The sequence below is a fragment of the Periophthalmus magnuspinnatus genome, chromosome 9 (assembly GCF_009829125.3).
Source record: "Periophthalmus magnuspinnatus isolate fPerMag1 chromosome 9, fPerMag1.2.pri, whole genome shotgun sequence".
NCBI classification, from domain to species: domain Eukaryota; kingdom Metazoa; phylum Chordata; class Actinopteri; order Gobiiformes; family Gobiidae; genus Periophthalmus; species Periophthalmus magnuspinnatus.
Genome location: NC_047134.1, coordinates 26,355,270 through 26,380,460, shown reverse-complemented (window position 1 = coordinate 26,380,460; position 25,191 = coordinate 26,355,270). Strand labels below are relative to the sequence as shown.

The following is a 25,191-nucleotide window of genomic DNA, read 5'->3' as shown; positions in this document are numbered from 1 at the left end:
GAAGCAGAAGAAGAAGAGGAGCAGAGGAGAGAAGCAGAAGATGAGAAAAGGAGAAGCGGAGCAGAGCAGAGGAGAAGAGGAAAGGAGGGGCAGAAGAGAAGAGGAGAGGAGGAGAAGAGGAGAGAAGCAGAAGACCAGAAAAGGAGAAGAGGAGAAAGGAGAAGAGGAGCAGAGGAGAAGAGGAGAGGAGCAGAGGAGAAGAGGAGCAGAGGAGAAGAGGAGAGAAGCAGAAGAGGAGAAGAAGAGAAAGGAGAAGAGGAGCAGAGGAGAAGAGGAGAGAAGCATAAGAGGAGAAAGGGAGCAGAGAAGAAGAGAAGAGGAGCAGAACAGGAGAAGAGGAGCAGAGGAGAAGAGGAGAGGAGTAGAACAGGAGAAGAAAAGAAAGGAGCAGAGGAGAAGAGGAGAGAAGGAGAAGAGGAGCAGAACAGGAGAAGAGGAGCAGAAGAGGAGAAAGGAGAAGAGGAGCAGAGGAGAAGAGGAGAGAAGCATAAGAGGAGAAAAGGAGCAGAGAGGAAGAGAAGAGGAGCAGAACAGGAGAAGAGGAGCAGAGGAGAAGAGGAGAGGAGCAGAACAGGAGAAGAAGAGAAAGGAGAAGAGGAGCAGAGGAAAAGAGGAGAGAAGCATAAGAGGAGAAAAGGAGAAGAGGAGCAGAGGAGAAGAGGAGAGAAGCAGAAGAGGACAACATGAGGAGTGGAGCATAAGAGGAGCAGAAGAGAAGAGAAGAAAAAGAGGAGAAGAGGAGAGAAGTAGAAGAGAAGAAAAGGAGAAGAGGGGAGGAGGAAGTTGACATCACAAGGGAAGGCAGCAGGTTCCTGGAGGCTCTGAGGTGAGAACAGCCCTGCACTGGTCAGAGGAGGTCAGTCCAGGAGTCACATGACCTGAGGTGAAATCAGGCTACAGCTCAGCAGCAGGTCAGTCACAAGAGCAGCTAAAGGCACATCCCCTTTAAGAAAACACCAACTAAAACGCTCTTACATTATGGGTTTGGTTTGGGGTTTTTTGCAGTTGTTACAAAAATCAAAACTGGACTGAAAGATGTGATATACAAATCTTTATTTGAAACAGAGAACAACAACAACAGTCAGTTTTTAAAGAAAAAACTACACTCACTCCAGATGTTTGTATACAAAGGTACATAATTTTAAATGTTGTACACTCTTTCAAATGCAGGATCTAGTTGCAACTCTATGTTTAAATCAGTCCTATTCTATAAAATTGACTTTTCAGAGCTTTTAATCATGTTATAGTTGTTTCCTCTTAAAGTTGTTTTTGGAGAGATTTGTGTGTGTTTGGTCAATCTTTAATCGCTTATTTTCAAGACGCCATATTGCCGATCAATCCCCGTTTTCACCTCCACCAGTACACGCCCACGTTCTTCAGTTTTATTTTCTTAATCAATGATACGCGTAGGATTTGACAGCATCACATAGTCATTTTGGTACAAATAAAAAAAAGAAAAAAAACCCCAGCTATTTACTAGTGTGACGTGCATCTATCTATTTGAGGAGCTGACAACTCCACAGCTCTTTGTTGTGATGACGTTTACGCCGACGTCAGCTCCCACTGGGCAACGCAGTTTTCTAACACAGAGGTCAGTGGGACATGTTTCTTTTAAGTCATTTTAGACGAATATTGTGATTTAAAATGTGCAAATTATAACAAAATGATCCACGGGTCAAAGATTATAACTATAGAGCAGACAAACGCACAAAACAATTAAATGTGCGTGTCATGTGTATATTATTATTGGTCATTTTAACATCGTGTCCTTTTAAATAAAACATAACTGCACTATGATCTTTGTGTATGTAAATTAGCTGTTTAATGACCATGATGTTGTGAGCTGCCAGTCTTTCATCATAAACCGATTGAGACCCTTTGGCTGGTGCTGACATGGCTCTGTGACCTGCTCTATCCCAGATCATGGGAGAGGGCAGTGAGCCAGACTTCCATCCATCCTGCAGCAGAACTGTTGCCAAGGGCCCAGCGGTCACCCGGCACCCGCCCTTCCTCCCCCTGTGTCACCCCTATCTCCCTCCCTCACCCTTGTCTCCCCTCCTTCACCATTCCTCACCCCTGTTTCCTGTCCCTCACCTCGATCTCCCGTCCCTCACCGTCCCTCCCCCGTCTCCCCTCCCTCCCTCTCATCTCCCCTCCCTCACAGCCTAATCCAGCCTGGCACTGCTCTTTTTGAGTGCCGCGCAATCTGTGGTCACAACAAGCTTAGCCGTGGCTTAATCCTGACGTTCCCTCCCACTGGCTTTATCCCGCCAACGATACTGTCTGCACTCGCCATTTGACTTCAGGACTACTGATAAAAATATAGTGTTAGCGATGACCATATAAACAGCATCAAGAACAATGGTTTTTTTGCAAAGACCTGAAAATTTGCATTCTGTTAAAGGGTCTATATTACACTATGTTATAATGTTGTTTTCTCATCATAAAAATACCTGGAGTTGTGTTGTTTTTCATTCACAGCATTGACATTATATAAATAGACATAGCTAACCTGCTATCTTCAGAGTGGCTCCAATTCACGTTCAGATTGAAACCTGTCGCTCCTCTCTCTGTAACTGCTGTCAGGCTCGTCATTTTGGTCTTAAACTGTTCGTATTAACCCGCTGTACGTGATCCCATTTGGCTGGAGCTGAATGCTAAGGGTGACGTCACACTCACTTCTTTGTACAGTCTATGATTCACACATGTTTAACACACAAACCCTGCATATTTAGGATGAGTTCTTCTCTCAAACAGAAAACGCTCTGTTCCACCTTGTGATGTCATGTGGTAATACAGGAAGTGCTCCAGTGTGTTTTTAAACTCCATACAATAGACTCACAGCTTAACACAGACACAGAAAGGAGTAGCTTTGATCAATTGTTGAAAATGCTCTTTGCTCACTGTTTTTATTTGTCTTTACTATATCACACATTTAAAGAAACTGCATCGTCCACATAAGAAGCTCTATATAATAAATGTGCCATGTAACGTATGTTTTACCATTCAAATTTGAAATGTGCTAACCTATTATTTGCAGTGACGGAAAGTAACGAATAGTAATGTACTGTACTTAAGTAGAATTTTTAGGTATCTATACTTTACTTTTGCATTTTACACTGGGCACTTTTTACTTTTACTTCACTACATTTGAGAGCAGGTATCTGTACTTTCTACTCCAGTACATTTTTTAACTGGACTGAAAAGTAAAAAGTACTTTTCCTATTATTTGAGGGGTTATTTTTACCATATTTGTGGAAACATCCTGATGAAAGTTTTTGAATTTAAGCTTCATCTTTGAGTAAACAAATATAAATGCACATAATTTGCAAGAAAAATGTATGTATTGCTTCTATTGACCAAAATATGTATAATTTTTAATCAATACCACTACATTTAACACAATTTAAAGTAAAATTTAATACTTAAAGTAAAATTAAATACTTTTACTTAAGTAGATTTTTTTACGTTACTTTTACTTGAGTAACTCTTTACCTCTGTATCTGTACTTTTACTTAAGTAACTAAATTGAGTACTTCACCCATGACCGATTATAGTTTATGTTAATGCAGATTGTTTTTTTTTTTTTTTTTGTTTTTTTTTCCTTGACAGACTACTACTGAAAGAAATCCACTTTTATTCAGCCGCATTTTGGTTTTATTATCAATACTGCCTTATCTTGTGGAAGTCTAATGATTTACTATAATGTTGAATCGATTATAATGAGATCACAAAACAGACAGAACGGAGACAGAGACACATTACAGTTACGATCCAGCTGAGTGTCCCAGGTGATTAATTACAGCTGTCGTTGTGTCTTTAATGGGGGTCAAAGGTCCCCCTGGTGGCCGCTCTCATGTTGGTTAGTTTGTCGTTAATGTGTCAGAGGTAACAGAGAGGAGTCAGCCGGTCTGTGTAGTCTCTATGGACACAAGACGATATCCTCACAGGGAGCACTACACGGACCTGGGATGAAGTCAGGTAGTATAGTAGTAAAATAAAGCAATAATACAATAACAAACAAAGAGAAAGACAATATTTAGCCTATTAGGATTGACCTTATTCTACCCCGCCCACTTTTGGCTTTAAATACTATTAAACTGCGCTTTTTGACACTAAAATATGATATAAAGTAGGTTGATTTGTGTAAAATTTTCAATGTTCATGTGACCCATAAGTCAAAAATGCACCGATTCCTGGGAGGCTTTGATACAGTTTTGTCCTTATAGAAGTGATCTACTGTCAAGATCAGCAGCTCCATGAAAAATAATACAACCCGAATGACAATGACAATGCCCACGACAACTTCCGGTGAATACGTTTTGAAATACAGTTTGAATAAGTTTTATTCACAGGAAAATTATGAAGAAACCCCAATGAAGAAACCCCGATGAATAAACCCCAATGAAGAAACCCCAAAGAATAAACCCCAATGAAGAAACCCTTATAAGTGCACCCCAATGGAGAAACCCAGATAATGAAAACCCAATGAAGAAACCCAAATGAAGAAACCCTGATGAGTAAACCCAATAAAGAAACCCAGATGAAGAAACACTAATACACTAATAAGACAAATAAAACAATGACGAAACCTCTATGAAGAAACCCCAAATAAAGAAACTCCAGTGAAGAAACCCCAGTGAAGAAACTCAGATGAAGAAACCACAGTGAAGAAACTCTGATGAAGAAAACATGATGAAGAAACCCCAATGAAGAAACCCCAATTTTAAAAAAACATAAAGAAACCCCCATGAAGTAACCCAGATGAATTAACCCAGATGAAGAAACCTCAATGAATAAACCCCAATGAAGAAACCCCAATGAAAAAAACAAACCACAGTGAAGAAACTCCAATGAAGAAACCTCAATGTAGAAACCCCCATGAAGTAACCCAGATGAATTAACCCCGACGAAGAAACCCCATGAAGAAACCCCTCTAAAACTGTAGAATTTTTATTAACTAAGAAAATATGAACATTATTCAGAGCACACTCACACGCCCTGACCTCGCTGAGCTTTTGAGAGCAGACAGGATCAGTATTTCTAAACATTTGGCAGTAAAAGAACCTTATCGGTCGTAGATAATGAACATTTACATATTTATTTTGACACTGTAGTCTTATTTGTGCAGAATAATGATTTGGAAGAGCGTAGCTGGGACAATTGGTGGTGGTACCATACTATTAATATTTTGTTTAGAGAATGAATATATGAATAAACAAAAAAACACTTACTTTTTTCTTTTGTTTTTATTCTGCACTTTTCCCTTTTAATGTCAATTTTATGATGATTATTTATGTTTTGATTTGTCGTATTATGATTTTAACGTCTTTCCCATCCCGCATAGCACTTTGAATCACTTTTGCGTACCAGTTGTGTTATACGAATAAACCCGCCTTGCCTATTTTACCAACATCCATTTATACCCAAGCCGCCTAAACAGAAAAATCACTACGCTCCCTAGAATATCCTCCTGAGACCCGAGCTTTAATCAAATAAAAAAATAAAAAAAATAAGTAAATAAAAAATAATAATAATAAAAATACAATAAAAATAATAATATAAACAAATAAAAATAAAATAATTTAATAAAAATAATTTAATAAAAAAATAAAATAAAAATAAACAAAAAAATTAATTTTCTAAACTCTTAGAAATAGTCAAAATTGAACATGTTCTTGTTGCTGTTCTTCTTCTAAAAATTTGCACTGTGGCCTAAACAATCCAAGATGTGTTGTCCACAGAAGAGGACACCAGGCCTCAGGAGAATTGATGGGTAAAAAAGCCATTTCCATAGTTGTGGTTTTGGTCATTCACTTCCTCTTCTTCCTCCTTATGTTAGCGCTCATGACACTATCTGCTCTTCTTCATATTAACCAGCTTAGCGCTCGGAGTCGTCTGGACCCGAGCCAAACGCACAGCAGACATTAGTGCCACGTTGAACGCACATAAACGCACACGAGAGACGGTTTTACCCTTGTAGGAAAACAACTGCGCTCTGTGTGTTAAATAGTCAGACGGATGGGCCGTGCAAGCGAATCGGCCATTGGAAAGCACGGGTTTATTCAGCGATATGGGTTTTAATGTATGGAACAGACGCTTTATGTAATATCCACTACATTTACACAACAGCTGCCAATTGCCTGTAACTTCAACTGAAAGCTATAGTTAGAAATCCGGTTGTGTTTAAGGTCTTTCTTCTTTCACTGAGACATAAGCGTCATATTTTGGCACTTTTACCAAACGGAATTTTAGATAGAGATACTAATTATGTTTTGGGTCAGGAAAATGTTAAAGCTGTAAAACACTCGATGAGACGATATGAAGAAAATAACGAGTAGTAATACAAACATCCAGCCATGTTTACTGCTGCAGGGCTGGATCAGAGGAGCCATCTGGGGAGGGATGGGGTTTATTCATTTAAATTCATTTGATTGGTTTTATTTATTTATTGCTGTTTTTTTTTTTTTTTCGTTTTGGACTAGTCAGATCATTTAAAATCTGTTCCGCTGGTTGTCTTTTGTTGTTTCTGTGTCTCTGCGCTGCACTTTGGAAGCTGTGTGTTTATAAAATGTGCCTTTGAAAAATATGGGTTTGGATTTGTTTTTCCTGCACACTTCATCCCAAAGCTTTTCCGGGCCAAACGAGAGAACCCCTTCCAGCGTGTCCGACACATCCAGGAGGCATTTGAAACATAAACCGCCTCAGCTGTCGCCGCTCGGTGTGGAGGAGCAGCGGCTCTAGTCCAAGCTTGTGTGACTGGGAATAAATCATTTCAACCTGTTGGCTCTGTCTTGACCAAAAATTGAGTTTCAACCTAATTTACTACTAATAATAAAATAAATAAATGAGTAAATAAATAAATAAATAAAACAGTAAGCTGCAGATGGAAAGTAGCAGTAGCTAAATCTGGTGCAAATCATCTTTTCTTTATAAGATTCATGAATTTGTACATGGTCCCTGTCAAATAAAGAAGAAAGAAAGAAGAAAGAAAGAAAGTACATCATCAGACTTGTTCTAACTGGTCTTGACACATCTTTATAGACACATTCTCAAACTATAACAGTTTTCACTCCACAAGAATTCCTTATGTGAATTAAGTGTTCATTGTTTGTACGAGAATGTGACCATCTCGAGAGGTATTTGAGAGTCCTTGGACGGCTTTATACATCACGACATCATTTTTGTAAAGAAGAAGAAGAAGATGCACAGACCACATAACTGAAGCTCGGCACACCGCTTTAGTCATGACTTATTCTTCTCTGAAACGAAAATGTCATGTATCTCTCTCTCTTCAGATACTGTGTTGAAACTCCTGACTGCAGTGGACACGGAGTCAGAACAACTTGTACCATTATAAGCCCAGCGCTGCATATATTCAGGAAAAGACCACGCAGGAATTGGGGAATAAAGGAGAGAGAAAGAGAGAGAGAGTGTAAATTTGGAGCACAGAAAGCTTAAAGGGCCATGTATCATTGTGGCCTGCATGTCGCTACACACACATATTCTCAAGGAGGTGGAAAGCTGGCTCTGAGATCAAAACAAAACCCATGGGGGAAGTTGGAGAGAATCTCTTTTTCTCTTTCCCTCCCTCTCTTCTCTCTCTCTCTCTGTCTCCTTCTCCCTCGGAGCCAAAATCCTGCAGCATAATGACCACCGAGGAGAAGGGGAGAAGGCCAAAGAAATGACATCTCTCTATCTCTCTCCATCTCTCTACATCTCACGTCACTCTCTCTCCTCTTCTCTCTCTCTCTGCCTATCTGTCTTCTTCTCTCTCACTCCATTTATCCCTCTCTTTCTGCAGCCAAAATCTTGCAGTACAATGACCACTGAGGAGAAGAGGAGATAGGCCAAAGACGAGGCATCTCTCTCTCTCTCTCGCTCTCTCTCCATCCATTTCTCTCTGTCTCTTCTTCTCCCTCTCACTCTCTGTTCATCTCTCTCTCTCTCTGTCTTCTTCTCTCTCCCTCTCTATTTGCAGCCAAAATCCTGCAGTGTAATGATCGCAGAGAAGAGGAGATAGGCCAAAAAATGAGGTATCTCTCTCTCTTTCCATCTATTTCTCTCTGTTTCTCCTTCTCCCTATCACTCTCTCTTCATCTCTCCCTCTGCCTTCTTCTCTTTCCCTCCATCTCTCCTTTTCTTTCTGCAGCCAAAATCCTGCAGCGTAATGACCACAGAGGAAAAGAGGAGATAGGCCAAAGAAGAGGAATTTCTCTATCTCACTCTTTCTCCATCTATTTCTCTGTCTCTCCTTCTCCCTCTTACTCTCTCTTCATCTCTCTTTCCTGTCTTCTTCTCTCTCCCTCTTTCTTTACAGCCAAAATCCTGCAGTGTAACGATCACAGAGGAGAAGAGGAGGTAGGCCAAAGATGAGGCATCTCTCTCTCAATCCATTTCTCTCCGTCTCTCCTTCTCATTCTCTGTTCATCTCTCTCTCTCTGTCTTCTTCTCTCTCCCTCTCTCTTTGCAGCCAAAATCCTGCATTGTAATGACCACAGAGGAGAAGAGAAGATAGGTCAAAGACGAGAAATCTCTCTATTTCTCTCTCTCTTCATCTCCTCTCTCTCTGTCTTCTCTCTCCCTCTCTCTCTGCAGCCAAAATCCTGTAGCGTAATGAGCACAGAGGAGATAAGCCAAATACGAGGAATCTCTCTCTCCATCCATTTCTCTCTGTCTCTCCTTCTCCCTCTCACTCTCTGTTCATCTCTCTCTCTTTATATTCTTCTCTCTCCCTCCCTCTTTGCAGCCAAAATCCTGCAGCATAATGAGCACAGAGTAGAAGAGGAGATAGATCAAAGATGAGAAATCTCTCTATTTCTCTCTCTCTGTCTCTCTCTCTCCCTCTCTGTTCACCTCTCTCTCTCTGTCTTCTTATCTCCCTCTCTCTTGCTTTCTCTCTTTGTCTTCTTCTCTCTCCCTCTCTCTGCAGCCAAAATCCTGCAGCGTAATGACCACAGAGGAGGAGAGGTGATAGGCCAAAGAAAAGTCACCAGGAGTGGAACAAAAGCTTGACTTATTTCAACTCAACCCTGCACACACGAACACACACACACGCGCGTATACACACACACATGCATGCACACACACACACACACACACAAGGCTGTAAGTGCATGGCCAGTGATTCACAAGTGCAAATATAATCCTCACAGCTCTCATGGATGTAGGCTCGTTCTAAGTGTGAGCGTCAGGAGAGAGCTGAATATGAAGAGATCACAAACTGTGTTTTTCACATTTCAGTTCAGATAATAGTTCAAATAGTTTAACTCCAGTTAGCAGGGTTACCTTTCAATAGACCTGATTGTTTCCATAGACACATACTAGTTTAATGCCATACACTGGAACATTCCAGGCAAAACAACAAGATCTAAATGGAAACACGTGGCTGCTGGACACTTTGAGGATCATTTTATATGTAGTTATCTTGAAAATGTTGTAAATGGTAAATAGTCACATATTTATATCGCGCTTTTCCACGTTCAAGGTACTTAAATGACTTTACATCAAGGAACCACTCACCCATTCACACACACATTCACACACCAGTGTGCACAGACACTGAGGGTGAGGTGGGTTAAGTGTCTTGCCCAGGACAGAACAGCAGTGGGTCAGTGGATCTGACCGCTCAATCAATGATGTTTACATCAAGAGTGAGATTTTAACCACCAACCTTCAGATCAGTGGACAAACACGCTACCAACTGAGCTACTGTTGCCCTGCCACCTGTGGGTTAAGTGTCTTGCACAAGGCAAGGCAAGTTTATTTGTACAGCGCAATTCATACACAAGGTAATTCAAAGTGCTTTACAGAATAAGACATTAAAATCACAATACAACAAATTAAAAAAATCATCACAAATAAACATAAAAAGAGAAAAGTGCAGAATAAAAACCTTTCAGTCACATGCAGATAAACAGAACTGTTTTGAGCCTGGATTTAAAAGTTGTCAAAGTAGAGGCCTGTCTCACATCTTCAGGAAAATTGTTCCAGGTTTTAGCTGCATAAAACTGAAATGCTGATTCTCCATGTTTAGTCCTGACTCTGGGCACCAGCAGGAGTCCGGTCCCTGAAGTCCTCAGAGTGTGAGATGGTTCATGTGGCACTAACATGTGGGAGATGTACTTTGGTGCTGGTCCATGGAGAGACTGTTCACAAACAGAGCTGCTTTAAAGTCTATTCTCTGAGCCACAGGAGCCAGTGCAGAGACCTGAGCACAGGACTTATGTGCTCGTACTTCCTGGTTCTAGCCAGGACCCAAGCAGCAGTGTTCTGGATGTACTGCAGCTGTCTTAAGGCTCAAGAACAAAATTACAATATTTGCCTGTGGAACTGATCCGCCAACTTCAGATCAGTGGACAAATACATCTGGCCTGTCATCAACTACTGGAGAGCACAGATATCATTTAGTCCATAAAGTAAGTTTCTAAACTATAATGACATGGACAGCATCCAATGAAACTGAAGCTGGACTATGTTGTGTGGATTCTATGCAGTCGACATTCAATAAAGTTTCATTATAGGAACATGACTAGATTTCTAAACATTTCACTGCCAGTTCTCACAGCCACCATTCAGGACTTTGCTATTTGTCTTATGTTGTTAATCTTTCATAAAACAACACTCTATAAAAGCCATAAACTAGAGGAATAAGAAATCGCCTCTGTGGAGAGATTTCATTCACAGAATCCATTTCAAGTCAATAAGCCGTGCAAAACACTGAAGTGCGCACATCTAGAATACATCAGAGAGTCACACATAAAGCAGGGGTGCATACATGGCTCATACACAATTAAATCAGAAGAAGGAATTTGTATGTAAATGAATGCAGACATCATATCAGTGCAGTCAATTAAAATCCAATCCAGGCCAGCCAATTAAAACAGCATTTAGAGTCTCCGACATGTTCTGCAGACTGTGACGACAGCCGAGGAGAGGGCCCGAGGGAGACAAGTACAGTACAGAAGCTCAGGGGGAGTTTGGAGTGCAAAACGTTCTTGTACAAATTGGAAATTGGCTCAAAATGACAAAGATGATTCACTGTCTGGATGTTTGCAGTCGTGTAGATGGCAAATGACTTTTTAGATTTAATCTGTAACTGCTCTTGAACTTGTTTACGTACATGGCTTTACTTATCATTATTCTTATCAAAGACATGGTTAGCACTTTTTCTGATGATTAATGAAGAAGAAAAAAAAACGGAATTGGACAAATTTATTTAACAGAAATATAAAGGTAGTGTTACAAAAAATGCTTGCAACCAAATCGATAATAAAGTTAGAAAACAAAATTAGCAAATAAGGAATAAGAGTCAAAGGGCACAACACAACAGCCAATCAGAATAAGGAGTTTGTTGAGGATTGGAAGTTTTTCTTTGTTTTGTTTTTTTGTTTTTTTTGTGGTGGAAAAACACAAAATTCAGCAAATGCAAACTGTCTGGGTTGAGTGTGACGCCACCCATAGCGTTCGACTCCAGTCAAATGCAGCTCATCGAGGCTAGCAGCTGTACGGGCGAATTCGGAGCCGAGTTCATTATTTGCAATTCTGACTGCAAGTATCATAGCAACCAAAGAGCCAATCCAGAGTGAGGCTGTTGAAGGAAATGCATTTTCTCGTCCCGCACCGCTCGTTTAGCCTGGTGTGACCACTTAGCAACACTGTCACTCAAACCTGTTGCTAGCGCTACAGAGAGCAACCTCGGGGAAAGAAGCCACCTGATTCGTCTTTTATTAATGTTCATATGTTGATTTACAGACACAATGGGAAAATATAAACTCCAAAATCATGTAGAGCAGGTAAATCCGAACATTTTAAGACTAAAATGACGAGCCTGACAGGAGCAGTTATAGAGAGAAAGGTGACAGATTTTCAATATGAAGTTAATTGGAGCCAGATTTGATGCACACAGGCTCACTTCCGATATGGAACACAGTTAGCTATGTCCATTTATATATACAGTCTATGGTTGAGCACCCTGGTTGAAACGCAAAATCACAGATCGATATTTACCTGTTACACAATAAAGCTGAATAGATTTTATGAAACTGTCTTAACTCCCAACAAACTGTGAATATATAAATACGTGTGCGAAAACAACCACCAGGCAGATAGGTTTTATTTCCCTTTTAAAAGGCTGAAGCGTCATGTTGTCTTGTGCATCCCCACGCTCCGAATCAGACGGCAACACATATCTCCACTCCACTTTATTTTAGCGCACTCATCTTTTCATTTCATTTTATATAATCTTTCATGGTTTATTTATAATACCTAACTCTCTCTTTCTCTCTGCTGTGTACTGGTGGAAAGAGTATCCAGTTTAAGTCATTAAAAGATAACATGGATGGATACAGCAGGAGAGGTTGATGGGGATTCATAAATGTTTACTCTCCTTTGAGCTTTGGGCTTCTAAGTGTTTGTCATTCAGAAGAGCAGAGCATCACGAACAGAAGAGAAAGAAATAGAACTGAAACACTGTAAAATATTTGGTAGGTTTTATTCACCAAAGGGAACAGTGAGTCACCTTCGTTAGTAGCTCAAATGGACATAGCTAACTTTCTAGCTGCCACGTTACAAATAGGAAGTGAGTATGGGTGCGCTTCCGGCTCAGTCTCTCGTTCCAATTCACTTTCTATTGAAAATCCGTCGTCCTCTTTCTGTAACTGCTGCTTTCAGGCTCATCATTTTGGTCTTAAAATGTTCGTATTAAAGCGCTCTACATGATCCTGAGATTTTTATTTCACTATTGTGCAAGTAAATCAAGATATGAACATTAATAACAGACAAATCAGCTGCCTTCTTTCCCCGAGGTCGCTCCCGTTAGCGTTAGTAACAGGTTTGATTGACAGCGTTGCTAAGCACCCGCTCCCTGCTAAACCATCGGATTGGGCGGCAAGGGGCATTACCTTCAACAGCCTTGCTCTGGATTGGCTCTTTTCTTGCTATGATACGCGTGGTTGGGGGTACAAATATGGAACGCGGCTCCAAATTAGCCCCTATAACTGTTAGCCTTGATGAGCTTCATTTGACTGGAGCCGGATGCTATGGGTGACATTACACTCCCTTAGTCCATTTCTTTATACAGTCTATTGTAGCTATATAACACTGAGATAGTCTTGTTCTTACAAAACTAATTCAGTGTATTGTAAACAAAACCGGGCCCTGAGTTGAACCCTGTGGAACACCAAGACAATGGACACATATTAACATATTTGGTTGTTCTCTTACAGAATGTGTACTTGTATTTTTGTTGGTTTTATGACATATTGTAAATATTCAACTGACACTGGCCATTACGACAAATAAAATCTGATTTTCAGCACCACCAATGACGTCATCATTTTGAGATAGATTAATGGACTAAAATAGAGCAGTGACATTTCACAGGATGCACCCCAAATACTTAAACACTTCAAAGGAAAGCACCTGTATGTACAGCTGTTTTCTGACAGATCTGGTGTTGATGAGTCACCTCTGGACCGTGAAGTTGTTGAGACACTGATGGAGCTGATAGAGGCTCTCACCAGCCTCACTGTCTGGACATGTACCACTGTGAGTATCTGTCCCCTCACCTCTGTGTCTGGAGCAGAGATGAGATGCAGTGTATAAATGAGAGAGAGAGAGAGAGAGAGAGAGAGAGAGAGAGAGAGAGAGAGAGAGAGAGAGAGAGAGAGAGAGAGAGAGTGTGTGGATGCAGGAAATTAATGGAAATTGCTCTATGGCAGTCTGGTGTATTTGCATTTATTCAACATGTAGCTCCTGTATGCTAATCCTTTTATTTATTTATTAAAACTCTGTTCTGCCCAAATAAACCAATAATAAAAACAATATCATGTCTACTTAAATTAGCGAGTAGCCCTGTCATGTTCTTGTAGTTAGTACTTTAAGGCGATGTGCCTGATTTTTACATCTTAAAAAACATCAAAAACAAAACTAGTTAATTTTGAATGGTCCAAAGTGCCTCCTAATTATTTGACATGATGCTAATACACACATCCTGATCATCGGATAATAAAATGCTTTCTAATTAGAAGAAAACAGCACCCAGCTGACTTATTTTGACGTCAAGAGCTGCCCAATCAATATATCTGTACTGGGACAGATTTAGCCCAGATACATGGGAAACAATTGGGAATAGGGCCTTTAATTATAACTAATAATGCATTAGTTTTATAAAGAGCTTTTCCAGCCTTCAAGGGAATTTGTCCTCTGCATTTGACCCATCTTTTAATGCTACAACCTGACAAGAGCAGCTGCAGTACAGTGCGTGGGGACCATAGACTGTATAAAAAAGTGGACTAAGTGAGTTTGACGTCACCCATAGCGTTCGACCAAATGAAGCTCATTAAGGCTAGCAGTTATAGCTTGGAATTTGGACCAACTGTGAGTATCGTAGCAACCAAAGAGCCAATCCAGAGTGAGGTTGTTGAAGGTAACACCCCTCCCCTTGCACTACTGGTTTAGCAGAGAGCAGGCGCTTAGCAACGCTGTCAATCAAACCTGTTGCTAATGCTAGTGGGAGCGATCTCAGGGAAAGAAGGTGCCTGATTTGTCTGTTATTAATGTTCATATCTTGAATCACAGACACAATAGCGAAATAAAAATACCAGGATCATGTAGAGTGGGTTAATATGAACATTTAAAAAACAAAATGGCAGGCCTCGCTGCAGCAGTTACAGAGAGAGGGGTGACAGTTTTTCAGTGTGAAGTGAATTGGAGCTGACATTGAGCCAACATTGATAGAACCGGAAGCGCGCCAATGCTCACTTCCTATTTGGAGCACGGCAGTTAGCGCGTTAGCTATGTCCATTGTTATATTCTGTCTATGGGACTGTATAAATAAATGAAGGACGACCCATCTTCAGATTTTGAGCTAGGCTTACTCAGGATTATTTTAGCTAGAGGATTTTACACACACACCGAGAACATACAAACTAAGGAACAGAACACGGAGACTTTCAGTACTTGCCACTTAGCCATCGTACCACGTTATTGCATTTCTACTTCCTTACTTGAACTCGTACAAACAAAGTCCTCAGCATAGAAAGATTCCCTTGTTTAGCATTCTCTGAGTTCCGCCTTGACTTTTGAATAGAATTTTCAACACTTATCTTACTACTTCCTGACCTGATGGCACCTCCAACAGTTTAACTACAATGTCTGCCTGCTCTGAATAGGATGTCAACAGCAGTTTGTGTCTATCTAAGCGAGTGGAGAGAGCTGTACTCAATAATAACAAGAATTCGACAACCTTGGCACGAGATATGCTGATAGTAAAGTGGTTAAATGCATCTTATCAGACTTGTCAAAACACACTTTCTCTTTAGACTTATGAAATAGTGCGGCTTGGCATTCGGTTTTCACATATCTTTGGTGGAATTAGTTCAAGACTGAAGTTGCAGTAGTTGAAAATATATAGTACGTGGGTAGACTTGTGTAACTTGCTGGGCTTTGACACAATAGAACGCAGTCAATCCGAATCCAGGGCATGAAGATGTGCTCCGGTCCGCCCACTGTAGTCCGCTCACTTTAATGTATGAATAGGAACGGAAAGGTCACAGGAAGTTATTTTCGATCTGAGAATGTCGAGGTGAGAGCATGCAAAAAGGGTGGAAGCCAGTGTGATGTGAATGCTTGCCCCAAACAAACAGGACTGCTGGGATTGTGCAGGGAAGATGTGGGTTCTTATTTGCGAATAGTAAAGACGGAGATAACATTTGACATCTTAAAGCTACAGTTTGTAACGTTAAAGCTTAAAAATAGACACAAATTGCCTGGGATTCAGAATATACACTTCTTCAGAGTCTGGTCACAGGTGAATGGTTGATTGACAGGTGGGTTAGCCAATTGGGGGCACGCAGGGTCCGCCCTTATCAGAAAAAATAATGGAAAAAAAAGCCATAGGGGCTGAAAAACATGGATTTTAGCAAAATCAATTAAAGTGAGGTGAGAGAATTTTTTTATATTATTTGCAAATCAGAGGTGACCAATGAGCTCCTTCGTTTCACATGTGTCACTGAAGAAAGCAGATCTGATTGGACGATCACGTTTGACCGGGCTTGAGACGCAACAGATGATGTGGAGACCAGACTGATATCGATCTGTATAAAAAATACATTGTGGATCATTTTAGTTGTGTTTATCGCACTGAAAAACTGTAAACGGGCTTGCACCTCCACAAACCTGACCCTTATTCGCCAGGACGAGGACCACTTCCTGCTTGTTTCCATGGAAATGTTGTTCCTTTGTCTATAATCTTCTACAGTATGACATAACACATATCTATCGCCATTAAAATGTTCCAAAGGCAGTTACACTTTGTACATTCGTAGCTTAGTCAGTGTTTGCTCAGGAGAAGAAGAGCAGTTTGATTCACACTACTTAATCTACGCCTGATCTAAGTGTTAGTGGCTCCTGGTGGGTAGAGACGGGACTGGCATCTGCGCTGCCATTAGTCTGGCTCAGAGAAGCTCGTGGTTGTTTAGTAGTATTTTAGCACATGGGATATAGACAACATGACAAAAAAAATCCCCATAGTGACCGACCGTTTTTGTTTGTTTTGTTTTTTTTTATTTTATTAAAAACTAATTAAAACTGGTTTTTAACACAAAAAAATTATTGTAAATATTTAGTTATTGTTAAGTTCCATGTTCATTTTACATTTTAGCTCCTGTGTAAGCAGTTGCACACAGCTCTACTCTCTTCCCACATCACAACTGAACCTTATATCTCAAAACTGCAGAGAAGCTTTAAACTAAACTTTACCTGTGACAGTTAAAAACACACATCTTACCGAATCTAAAATGTGACCACAGAAAGTCCCCATCTCCAGGATCCACCCGAACCCTGCTGAAAATCTGCAGTTGAAGAGAAAGAAAATATAATGTGTTAGCCTCTCACTACAGCGACCACAGAAACAATCGCTGATATTGGTGAGTGTTGTGAATAAATCATTGATGTTTATGATTCTTACATTCTGCCAAAGATCTTTTGGACTTTGAGGTTTTAAAATGTTGCTTTTTCAAAACACATAAGCGGAATCTTGCGCTATCCCAAATTCACAAACACTTGCTTGTCAATACTGAATTAATGAATGCCGATAATATTTATTTGAAGACAGACGATATTGACGCAAAGATGGAAAAGCACAAAAATGTACATACATTTAAATGATAATGTGTCTGCTTATTCCAAAGAGATACCACTTGCAGCTGGTGCCATTATGCAGCAATGGTATTGTTTGGACACCGTATTAGCTATTCATAAAAACAACTTTAAAAAGAAATATACAGTGTGTCTATAAAGTCTCTTTACAATAAAATAATGTATTACAAAGGCTATTGATGAGATATCTTAATCCGACTTGTTCTATTGTACTCAGTGGTTTCCAAAGTGTTTTACCTCATTTAATTCACCTCTATATCGGCAAATTAGGGACATGAAGCACATCGAGATGGTATCATTTTCTTGCCATGTTCACTGTAGCACGGCCTCATCATTGGTTGTAATCGCATCTGTATCTTTTGTTTTAGTTCAGTAAAGTCCCGTAGCTTTGTTCAATACACAATATCTTTAACATAGCCCCATAGAACTCATGATACACTGTGCCTTTTCTTGAGGTGTAGCCATTTTGTAGGAGTTTATTCAACAGGATAACGGAAATACAAAAATGCAATGTGACTAAAAACTTTTATAACCACTGAGTACAATAGAACAAATTTAATTAATATATCTTGCTAATTGTCTTTGGAATTAAATTTTAAAATGTGAAGGACTTCATGGCCACCCCTTACGTTTTACCACCAATAAAAAAAAAAAGAAATTAAAAAAAAATCATCAACTCAACTTACCTGTCAATTTTAAACATCAAATTTAATCTGAAGTTTGTCCTTTGTCCTTTATCGAGTCAATTCAAAGTAAAAGTGCCATTCAAGTGTCCCCTTTAAGTTCACGAGTTTCTGGTCCAATCACTTAACATCATTTCTGATTGTCAACCCTTCCATTCTTCGCCTGCTGCAGATCGCTGCTTTCAAGATGCTTCCAATCTGAACAAATTGATTGCTTGTCAAAATGTCTGTCGAATTAATTTACCTCCACAGCTGAGCCCTGATGAAAAGCTGGATAATGGCGTTTGGATCAGAGCCATCAAACACCTGAAGACGAAAGGAGAGAATCGCGCATTATATTTCACTATGAATTAGTCTGAGTAAACATCCAGCCAATCAGAATTCAGGAGGCGATAGTAGCGTACACAAAAGTACACAACCAAAGTTAATTGCGTTTTGGAGACTGGTGTTGCGGCTCGTATATCCACAAGAAGGATTTTGCATATTTGTGACATTAGGCAAGAAATTATGAACTGAATAAAAATATTGGCTCATTCATCTTTTGGTTTCAGCCTCATAGAATAACTGCCTAAATCATTTCTTTGGCCAAAATGTTCTGTCTCGTTTTATTTCCTTGACCCTGTTACATCTGGAGGTGTATTTGGCTCTGTCCTTGGCCAATCAGAAAAATATTTGAGCAAACAGAAATATACAAATAAAAAAAGACATGACAAAACTATTGATTCAATTGTTTCAGCATAAATCTGCATCAAAATCAGTACATTTGAAGCTTCAGTAGACCTCAAAATCTGCACGAAAAACTTTTACTTTTTACTCTTTAAGTACATTTTTAAACAGGTACTTTAATACTTTTGCTTAAGTCGATTTTTTCTTGTGATACTTTTACTTGACGTGTCCAGTCAGATGACTTAAACAGGTTTTGGCGCTGTCTTTCTACCGGATGAGGCAGGACGACAGCGCCATCTGCAGTCCGACTTCTTCAGGACAGTACCCCGGGTGTGTGAGAGTAAAAAAGCCCCTTGTCTTGGTTTAAAGTCCCGTTGGCAGGTTTACACATTTCGCTTCGCTCCTTAATCCTGTGACGATGTTTGTTGTCCTCTGTCCCAATGATGTTTGCTCCGTCACAATCCATAATGTGTTTCTCTCCTTTAGAAAGTTTTAGTTTTTTCCCGTAAACCTTGAAGAATTACATAAGTAATCACGCTAGGAGGCTAACGATCTGTTTTTCAGTATAGTAATAGGACCCTCCAGCGATTTGCCCAAGGCCCACCCAAAACTATGAAATGTAAGGTATTCACTAAATGCATGAATTTGGACAATGGGAAGAAATACTGCAAGCTGCAAGAAAAGTCCAAGTTTCGATTACTTTAGTGAACCCAGCCTTACTATCATAGACTAGAATGGACATAGCTAACCTGCTAGCCGTCGCGTTTCGAATAGGAAGTGAGCGTGGGTATGCTTTTGGCTCCATCGACTTCAATTCACTTTCTATTGAAAAACTGTCACGGGAGGGGGCATGACCTTCAACAACATCGCTCCGGATTGGCTGTTTGGTTGCTATGATACTCACGACCGGTCCAAATTCAACCCAATAACCGCTAGCCTCGATGAGCTTCATGTGACGGGACCTGAACGCTATGGGTGATGTCGCACTAACTTAGTCCACTTCTTTATACAGTCTATACAGAATTTTTTATTAAACTTATATATTTTTGACACAATCTTACAACTATACAATAAGTGCAGTACTATCTTGTAAAATGTCTTGTCCTGTATCTGAAATATTAACCACCAAAATCATTTATCACATTTACTCTGAATTCTTACAGTGTGGCAGAGTGTTGTTTTTATTAACACCAGCAAATTGCCTTGTATTCCATAACTTGAAACGTGCTAAAAATACTGTTATTTCCCATCATGCAGTTCACCTATACATCCGTGACCCTCCACACACTGATATAAGCCTCCGCCACAGCGCCGTCTCTATATTGAATTGAGACTGGAACATATTGTTGATAGAAAGTGAATTCGCTGAGGTCCTAATCACGTGATGTGTGACCAAGTGAAGGTAAAGTGGGGGTCTGGTGGCTCAGCGGGGGACGGTCTGTTCAGTGTGAGATGACACGCACAAACACAAGGCTGGAGGTGTATGGACAAGTCAAGTATGGACAAGAATCACTTTTTCAGAGCTTTTAACAGTATGATAATTGTTTCATCTCACCATTTACTCACCCAAAGTTGATTTTGGAGTGATTCATGTTTGAACAATCTTTACTCGCTTATTTTCAAGACGCCATATTGCCAATCAATCCCCGTTTTCACCTCCACCAGTGTACACCCACTGCTCTGTACTTACTTTTTTCTCCAATTTTATTTTCTTAATCAATGATACGTGTAGGATTCAGCAGCGTTGCGTCGTCGTAGCGCTACTTGCTAATGTGATCTGCAGCTATTAATCGGAGGAGCTGACTCTTTGTTGTGATGACGTTTACCGCAAGCTCCCATTGTGCACTGCAGTTTTCTAACATGGAAGTCAGCGAACTTGTTTCTTTTATTTAGTCGTTTTAGATGAATATTGCAATTTAAAAGTTACAAATTTTAACATAACGATCCACAGGTGTCATAGATTGTACTACATATCAGACACAAGCACAATAGGTCTTTCTTAAGAAATTGATCTATCAGTATTGATAAGAACGATGCATTGATCTAACTGCTTTGCTAATATGTGTATTATTTATTCACTCCATATTTGGTGGTGGGAGCTGCCAATCTACAGCATCAGTCCCTCCAATTGTCCACTAACCACACACACCACATTCACATATATTGTCTTGCTTAAAGGGTTTTAAGTAAGGTTAAGTTATATTAGAGAGAGCGCAATGATTATGCTACAAAATGAAATGCTTTTACTGCAAATAATACTTAAAGAACTCATATTATGCTATTTTCTGATCTGTGTTGTAATTTTGTTTCCTCGTCACAAACATACCTGGAGTTGTGTTTTGTTTCTTTCGCACACAAACCCTGCTCATTTAGGCTGACTTCTTATTTCAAATAGAAAACTGTTCCACCTTGTGATGTCATGTGGTGATACAGGAAGTGCTCCACTGTGTTTTTAAACTCCTTACAGCTTCACTTCAATCATTTGGATGATTTTAGCTCTGGAATTGCCGATATCTACTGGACTAAAGGCAAAAAAGTAGCTGTTTACTTGAAAATTAGCGCTTCATGACATCACGAGGTGCATCAGAGCATTTTTAGCACGACGTGTAGCTCCCAAGAGTCCATTTTATGCTATATAGGACCTTTAAAGCCACCACACACTGGTCTGAGCACACTGGTGAATGAGCGCTCCAACCACACAGCCACCGCCTCCCAAGCCCATACTCATTCCAAATTTCAAAATCCTCTGTTTTCAAAAAGCAAACCTAATCTCATCTCGGCATGCAGTTCCTTCAACCCTTTCCATTTGCATATGATATTTACCTTTACCAAAGAGGTTATGTTTTTGTTGTTTGTTCAATTTAAAAGACAGAAAACTCAGATGAGTAAGAAACAGGTCAAAAATGGGTCAAAAAACTCTATTGAAAGATTTTACATGCATTTATACATACCATATTTTTGAAATGTCACTCGGACGTGCTCAAGCAATCGCGAAATACTGGAAATGAACCATAAAAATACTCCTCCATTATTAATAAAGCACCAGATTGGCCATTTTATACAACACCGCTTTTCATTTAAGGCCTGGTTTTCTGCTTTTCGTGGTCTAATAGAAATATATTTGGTAGTGGCCCAGAGCAGATGCTAAAAATACACAGTAAAGATCACATTACAAGTTTGTTTTTTAAATCAGGAAACCAAATTTGGCAAAGCAATGATTTCATATTAACTGGTGTTTATTTTTTAAGTTTGCAGTTATCACATGGCAGTTTTGTTGCCAGATAATAACTGTACTATTTCTGCGTGTGTACTGTATTGTCATAAGAATAGACAGACTCAGAGCTCAAATGGATTCAAACATTTATTTGAACACAAATATACATTAAAATATGTCAACAAATACTGTAAGAAAGTATTTAAGAACGTTAAAAACACTTGTAACTGACTCACAGTTGTACAGAAGTGGAAATGAAGTGTCATAAAATCTTGCATGATCCTATTTCTCTTAAGAATGATTGTTTTTGTTATGTTTTAATCTGGCACTAATCTGCAACCAGTTTAAAATTAACTTAAATTAGAGAGAGCGCAGTAATTGTACTAGAAAATGAAATGCTTTTTCTCAAAATAATAATTAAAGAGCCCATATCACACTATTTTCTGATTTATGTTATAATGTTGTTTCCTCATCACAAACAGATCCGGAGTTGTGTTTTGTTTCATTTACATGTTTAACACACAAATCCTGCATATTTAGACTGATTTCTTTGCTCAAACATAAAACACTCAGAGTAAACTTGTTAACTTGTATTTTATGCTTTAGTTATTTCATTAACTGTTAATATCTTACGTAAACATATCACACAGTCCGCTGTCTGTGTTCCTTTAGCATGCTGTCAGCCTGTTGTTCTCTATTTTATTATTATTATAACTTGCCTTTAAAGATAAAATGTGTGTTCTTGGTCTCGGATTTTGTAAAATACATTTCCCCAAAAATGTGACTTATAGTTCAATGCAACTTATATATGTTTTTTTTTTTCTTTATTGCTCATTTTTTTGTTGGTGCGACTTATAGTCTGGAGCGACGTATTGTCCGGAAAATATGATAATCTAGGATCTTTAAAAAAATATTTTAAAAGCATGCTAATAAAACTATCATTTTTTTGTTTGTTTGTTTGTTTTTGTCATGTTTTTGTGGATGCAATATGTTGTAACAAAGGATTTAAAATGGCTCTACGAGGTTTGTCAAAAATAAAAAAGTGAACTACTATGTCTATTTTACACACATAGATAGTAAGAAAAATGTACTTCAAACTTGAAATGCAATTTACAACAAGTTAACTGCCGCAGACTTGTGAAACACTCATTGATAAGACTCAAATATATCATGTCAGCGCCGCTCTGTATCCATCCTCACTATTAACATCACATTACAGAATCACATAGAGGACGCCTCTTCACCTCCCCCACCTCCATCCCTCCATCCCTCCATTGCGTCATCTTCCTCCCATCTCCCCATCACATCTTTCCGACCTGCCACTCAAACCCAGCCCCATCGGACACAGCTGCCGGCTAGCCATGACCTCCACACACACACACACACACACACACAGATAGACACGCGTGTGATTGGCCCCGGCTGCATCCCTGGACCATAATCAAGGGACTCAGCTGCTGCGGTGACCAGCTCTTCTCTGGGGGCCATAGATCAATCAGTTCTCCAGAGAGTCCATTGTGAATAAATGTGTATAAGTGTGTGCGTGTGTGTGTGTGTCTGTGTGTGTGTGTGTATGTGTTGGTAGAAGAGAAATTTGAATTTAGCCAAACCACTTGATTGAGGGTGACTTCTTTAATGAGGGCAAAGCCATTGTTCTCAATTAGATCGCGTTGAAGTTTGAAGATGGATTTGCATAGTTTTTGGAGTGCATAGAGGTACTTTAGGGTTTAGTACATGGAGACATTTCCAGGGGGCGCTATGGAGCAGATCGCCACAGTTTCCCCTCTCTAAAGTTAACATTATCGAGCTTTTTGAGGGTCCTGGATCGGTCTAGGTCTTTTCAGCTCCAACGTAAAGAGGAGTTAAGCTTCGAGCGATACGATTGAGTAAACGAGTTGCGGATTAAAATACAACGACAAAACGATACATTTAAGCCAGTACACGCATCGTAGTTTAGTCGTGTCCTTTGGCAAGACACTTCACTTGCCTTGATAACATGCAGTATCTACACAATGCAAGTAAAAAACTATGGCAGGTGAAATGTGTTATTCTTTGTCATTTCTTGGACTCTTTCAACCGTAAATAAATGTGTTTATATTGCTCTCATAAATCTTAATATGATGCTAATTTTGTGGAATCTGTTGAGCCTGTGAAATATGTGTGGCCTCAGGCGTTTGACACACACTGGTGGTCGTGTCTCTGGAGAATGGTCGTACAAGTCAATGTTGTGCCCCCCGTGGAGACTTTAACTATCGCCTGTGTACAGCTGCATGTGTGTGTAGAAGCTCTGCTCACAATGCACTGCAGCGTGTGTGTGTGTGTGTGTCTGCATTTATAAATACATGTGTGTGGAGTGCAAGTGTGTGTGCATGTGCGATGTGTGTGTTTGTGTGTGTGTGCGTGTGTATGAAGGTCAGTGCTGAGGTGATTACACTGGAGCTGCAGATTCAGAGGGAAAAAAAATATAGCTTTTCTCATTGATTTCCTGTCAGTCCACAAGGAAATACTCACTACTATATGACCCAGATCCTGTTTCTATCCTCTGTCCTATACACAAAAATATATACCTTTATTTCATTTCATATTTCATTTATGTCACTTTTTATTTAAATCAAACATTTAATAATTAAAGCTACAATATGTATTTTTTTCAGGTGGAGGTCTACCACTTGCTTATTTCCGTGGAGATGTATCAGATTATATAGCGTTGAACCAGTGCATCTAACTCGTCCATTTGCTATTTGCTTTTAAACAAGCAAGTTACAGGTCAGACCTGCGGAGAGGCGAACCCGCTCATAGTAATATTGCATGTTTGTTAATACTAGGTAAACTCAATGCATGAATCAATCTCTGTGAAGATAAGCAGATGGAGAACTCACCCAAAAAGTGTCATGTATTTTGATATTTCTTGTTTCCTCATATTCTCTCACTAAGTTAAAGGGCCCATATTATGCAAAATGTACTCTTTAAAATGTTGTTATCTCATCTAAAACACACCCGGAGTTGTGTTTTGTTTCATTCACACATGTTTGATTAACCCTGCATTATTAGTCTGTCTACATGTCGTAAGCTCAAAATGCACAGTTCCACCTTGTGATGTCATGAAGTGGTAGTTTTCAAGTTAACAGCTACGTTTTACCTTTAGTTCAGTACAGATTGGCAATTCCAGGGCTGAAATCATTCAAATGTTTCTTGTGAAGGTGTATGGAGTTTAAAAACACAGTGGAGCATTTCCTGTATTACCGCATGACATCACAAAGAACTCAGTCTAAAAATTCAGGGTTTGTGTTTTAAACATGTGAATGAAACAAAAACATAACTCCAGGTCTGTTTATGACGAGGAAACAACATTATAACAGATTAGAAAAGAGCATCATATGGGCCCTTTAAATTCACAGATTAATTCATTAGACTCATTTTAATTATATTTGCATTTTAATCATATTTGTTGAAGAACATACAATGACT

General features: G+C 39.5%; 1 pseudogene; it reads left to right on the top strand.

The window, feature by feature from the left end:
• Positions 1 to 25,191, top strand: part of LOC117376177 (uncharacterized) — a 33,234-nt pseudogene continuing 8,043 nt past the window's right edge.